Source organism: Spodoptera frugiperda, chromosome 25 (genome assembly GCF_023101765.2).
Source record: "Spodoptera frugiperda isolate SF20-4 chromosome 25, AGI-APGP_CSIRO_Sfru_2.0, whole genome shotgun sequence".
Taxonomy (NCBI): Eukaryota; Metazoa; Arthropoda; class Insecta; order Lepidoptera; family Noctuidae; genus Spodoptera; species Spodoptera frugiperda.
In genome coordinates, this window is record NC_064236.1 from 6,807,496 (window position 1) to 6,813,495 (window position 6,000).

Consider the following 6,000-nt stretch of genomic DNA (forward strand, 5'->3'; position numbering starts at 1 on the left):
CTACCTTTATAAATACGTATATTTTACCTACTTTATTTATAAATAATAGATTACGAAGTCTTAAATCGCCACGGGAGTTCTTTGAACCGATCTCCCGTAGAGAGATATCATGGCGTAGCATCGTAAAATAGGTACAGACAATTATAATCCGTGGATACAATGTAGGGGCATTATTTTACTAGGGGTAGCACAAAAGATTGGTACAGGAATTATATTAGAAATGTTGTTATTACGAGCCATATCTAAGGTTAAGTGTTAAAAAATATGTTTTACTGTCGTATCAGAGTCATTTGCTGGTTACTTAACCCAGTCCTTAGGAATAATTTAAGTAATCATTAAATGTCTCTCAGTGTGGCAGTGAGTTCTGAGTTAATAGCGGTTAATTATTTTTATATGAATAAAAATAGAAAACGGTTGATCGGCAGACATCCTTGTCACCGGTATCCTTCACGGCTGTTAACGTGTTACGGAAAAATCATACACCACACTCACTTTTTTATTATAACTATCGTGAGACATACTAAATTAAGCGCAGAGAGATACTAATATTGTTTTATTACCTATCAGACGGACTAAATAGATTTTTAATTTTCATACCCCGTCATCATACTTATTCAACCTGAACTTTCTTACTCGGTATTAATGTGCCTACTCCATCGATAAAGTTTTCAAATACCCTACTTAGAACTCAGATAACAAACCTCATACAACAATAACATGGAATCTTGATAGAAAATTACGTTCATAAATATACAGTGGTGTTGCAGGAGTGAACAATAACGCCTAATTTCTCGGTTTTGCAGTATGTAATCCATGCGAATCAGAATGGCGATATAATTTGCACTGACTGTAGGCTTATTCCGTTCACGGACGATGCAATTAATACGCATGGAGGTATTTTTAACCCTACGTGTCACAGGAATTCAACCTTATTATAAGTACGTGCAACGCAAGGGTCATTTACTGAAAATACCGAAAATTAATCTTAACCCTCAAGTAATAAAGACGGTTTTATTTTGATCCGCCGTTGCCTGATTGCGTGTTATTGTTTTATTTGTAACGTGCGTGTCATTTATTGTGTATGTGTGATTAACATGTGTAAGTAGCTGCCTCATAGCCATTATACCTATTTGAAATCTTTATTTTCATACTTTTTTTTTAAATGTTAATTGGGCCGACGTTTGGCCGCTATCTCGCCTGATGGTAAGTGATGATGCGGCCTACGGTGGAGCACGTCTGCCCATAAGCAACCTATTCACTCGGGCTTTGAAGACACCCAGGTTATACCCATCAGGAAACACAGACTCCGGCAAGGAGTTCCACTCCCTAGCAGTTCGCACAAGGAAACTTGAATACTCTTATGGATGAGAGTGCCGATTCGAAACCTACCAACGGCAAGTACCAATGTGAACTTTTCCGAGTTATATGTACTTTCAAAGATTATTTACTTACCACTGACAATCGGTGAAGGAAAACCTCATGAAGAAACCTTAATTTTTTTTTTGAGCTCGGAAAATCATCCATTGATTTTTCTCGCCATGGGCGAGGCGAGAGGGAGTGTCAGACTCTTACTGACTAAAAACCACCCCGTTCCGTAGCCGGAGCCCCGGTAAACCCGCTCGGTAGTCCGCAGCTCCGGATTCATGAAGAAGCCTAGGCTTATAATTTCTAATTATAAGTTCGAAAACGCCAACCCTCATTGAGCAAGCGTGGTGATTACTGCTCAAATCTTCTCCATGTGAGAACAGGCCTTTAGCCAGCAATGACCACCTAAAGGCTGTTGATGTTTTAATAATAATCAAAGCTGAAAATACAACAACTCCTTAGATTTTATAACTGAAGTCCTTAATTAAATGAATAAGTTTAATTTGCTAAAACTAGTTTTCATAAGTAAGTACAAAAAATAGTCTGCAATAATAACCCTAAATATAAAACAATACCTTTCTTATTTCAAATCGAAAATATTCGAAGGAAATAAATATATTCAATTAACTTTACCATGTAACAAAACAAATTAAATTAACGAATCTGAACACAATATTAAATAAAGCAATGTTATTTTGAAACATAGGTTACTGCAGACGAACTCTTGAGAGTGGAAGGCTTTCAGAACTTTCATATTGGCCAACTTATCCTATGAATTAGCTTAATGAAGGGGGCTTGCAGAACGCTGCCTCGAGTGACGATATTTAAGTCGGTGTAGCGTGCATTGGCTACTACACCATATACCACCCTCTTTGTACACTGGTTAAACTTTACCTATGGGCAGCCATGTCCAGTTTGTGTAAATCGTTCAACTTATAGCTTATAAAAATATTACAAATACGAAAGTTTGTGAGGGTTAATGGACGTAGAGATGTATGTATACATACAATACATGTTGTGTGTTTAGTATTTATTCACGCAAAAACTAGTGTGCAGATTTTGATGAATAGGGCAAGTGACCCGGTTGTGGCCATCGACCCCTTTGTGGCCACTTGGGCCTTCAAATATTTATAACTAAGGCATGGACAAATAAATTACTCTGTGATGTACAGTATTTAAAATATTGAATATTGGAGACACTGATACCGTTGGCAGCTTTGATGTGTCAAACTTCACTTCGATGCAACAAGTCATTCTTTTTAGTTGAGGGTGAAATTGTTAAGATCTTAACAAAAAGGTTAAGGCGAGCGGGTGAGGATTTGGTTTTAATTTTTTTAATCTTTGCTTATTGTTTGGATGTTTATGTTAATACTACATGAAGAATATATTGTCTAAGTGGAACTAAAGTTATTTTGTCGCCATATGTTTCTGAAGTGGGATTATTAGAAGGTGGCCACTAATGGAGACAAAATTATGAATTTCTCCATCTTTGGCCACACGGCTGGCCAAAACTTTTGTACATAAACGCCCCACTTCTAGTCATTTATCGTAATTTATTTATTATTTTTCCTTGGCTTTACATATCAACAAATACATATTTTTCATTTTCAGAGATGCAATAAATTGCCTTCACACAAAGGGAGGTCAGTTTACTTTGCAGCTTTTACCAGCGTCATATAAATGTTGATCTCTTTATTTGTAAGTTAAATTCAAGTGAAGTAATAATATTTCATATTTTCCAGACTAAATGAAAACCATTGTTTCTAAAATGTCAAATTTAATTAATAAATTTTGATTACTTTTATTGTATTTTTTGATGGCCAGAACTGGCACACGACCGTGGCCAGAAATGGCACGAATCTGGCCAAAAATGGCACAAACTCCCTTTTTTTTTCTTTTTTATACAGTTATTTTTCTATTGGACGTTCTTTAAAAAAGGGGTTTTCTTAGGCAAGATTAATACATGTTAAATGACTTTTTACAAGAAATATGTTCGTGATGACAAAAACTATAAGTTAAGAAAGCCTCAAAGTCGACAAAATTCTTAAAGTGGCCACAACCGGGTCACTTACGATATAAGCGTTAAGATCAAATATAGTCTGGAACAACACAAAGACTACATTTTACTTTGGTGCCATGAGGTAACTCGCTGGATTTAAAGGAAACGGGATACCTAAATAGATTACAAGAATATGCCAATTCTGGAATATCACATACCTAAGCAATTTTTTATCTTTGTGCTGCGGGCAAAGTCATCAACAGAGCCTAATCTACATTACAAAAAGAGACGCTATCCTACTAATAGTATAAGTACGAACGTTTGTATATTTCTTTATACATGCCAAAACGGCTAAAGACATCTAAATGAAATTTAAGGGTAGATTATGGTATGTAATTACACATATTATACCCCTTTTTATCCCACGTCAACGCAGGCAAAGCAATAGTAAAACCTAGTATGATAATAAAGTAGATATGCAAGAGTAATAAACAACATTGTATTAATACATTGCAACTGACGCGATGACGTCATTACACAGTTCGATTCACGTAAATAATTGCGCTGCTTGCATCGCAAGTTTTAAATAGATGATCTTGCTGCGTTATTGAGCTTATCATGTTGAATACACTTTTATGTATTCATCTTTGATGTTCTGGAGATTTAAATAAAATTGTAGATATATGTCTATCACTGGATAAGTGTTGTTTATTTTCCGATCTTATTGAAGTAGGTTTATTGTTTTTTTTATTATGGCTATATTAATTAAATAAGTAATAATAAGTTAGTAGTCAGGTATAGATTAAATTTTTTATTGGAAGTCTGCCACATTATCGAACATTTTAAGATGTACCTACTGAGTTCGTAATTTCATAAAAAGTAAAAATATCTGTTCAACATTTTTAATTAAGTCTTTGATTACCAATAGAAAACTGTTGAAGGCAAATCCTCCGCTAACGTCGGTCACCGGTGACCACCACAGCGTTCAATGTGTTAACCTAACTACTGACCAAATACTAATTAATCAACCATCCAAGCTACAGTCCCATACGGGGTCGAGCCCACTGAAGCAATATCTCAATAAACTCATCTAAAACCCGATTCACCAATATTTAAGTTGTGAAAAAGACAACTTCTAAAAGCGTACCTAACCTATACATATACAAAAGGTACATAAGTACACAATATCAAACATAGTACTTATAACACAACCAGCAAGATAGAGCTGCCTTCTTAAACCAAACCAATGCCGCAAAAGGAAATTTAGGGATCACTGTTGGCTGGACTTAAATTACCTATCGTACATTTCAGCCAGCAGGTTTACGTAACGTGAGACTTTGTAATTAGTTCGCGTGAACGTAAGAGAAGTGAATTAATAAAATTCCCCACCCTAACAGGCTCTTACGGGTGGCAAGAGAAAATAAAATTTAGGGGTCCTCTAAAATATGAGCCATCTGAGAATTCGCCGAGCCTACTCATTTGTTAAATGAGGAAGTTTTGAAATATAAAGGGTATTGTTTTAATCAGAGACATTATGAGCTCCATTATTACTTGTTGCGATTGCTGTTGTGTCCCACTCTTGTATGTTATATTGAGGAAATTTTGTGACCGTCTCCTAAACAAATACTAAAAGCTTTATCGACTGTGAAGTTTTGAAACCATTTATCATAGGTAGGTATTTATTAATTCACGAATTGTACTTTATTTGCATATGCTGAAAATCGAAATTTGTCAATCGATTGCCAGAGAGCATCATTGTAGATATATCGCAAGACCACAATAGTGTTGTTTTATACAAAATAAAATGAAAGACAAATTCGAAATGTTTTAAAATATAAATCATAAAGTTGACTTTCAAACCCTTTTTTAATATTTGCAGTTAAACAAAAAGGAATTCCAAAGTACAGATACATTTTATTAACTTTAGACTTTAAATCGGCGTCCCCTAACCAACTGAAGTAAATTAGCCGTCGGCATGTTTGCAATATGATGCTCTGATGGAAAACATACGTACGATGTACAGCATTAACATGTACAGTAAGCAAATATTTTGATAGCAACGATATTAAAAATACTACCCTTTGACAACATTTATATTTTTGTGTAATGTTTGTTTAAGCACAGAACAAACTGTAAATGAATATAGAAATTCTGTGAAAATATATTATTCTGAAATGAAATGACGACTGCATAGTTGGCGCGATGGCTGGGCAACTGAGTGCAGTGCTATGTGTAGTGGGTTTGATTCCAACACGGCGCAATTCTTTTCTTTGTCCTAAATTCTTCAAAATGTTGAACACAGTTTTGTACAAAGTGTTGTCTTTATCTTCCTAAACCAAAATTCTTCAAAATGTTGAACACAGTTTTGGACAAATTTTCTTTAGGTCATGTGACCATACCTATTCAGGTATGGCGAACTCCTATCCGCCTGGCATACATGCAAAATACAATCATTAAACGTAGAGAATTTCCATAATCCAGCAGAGAACTGTCACGTTGATGGTCACGTCTATTCAACTATCTAAACAATAATCAGTACATTAACATAAAATCTTTATAATTGTTTATATTCCGCAACAGTTTGCCGACAGTACCGTAAATCCGACACCACCCAGACGGTTGCACATCGAATTTGA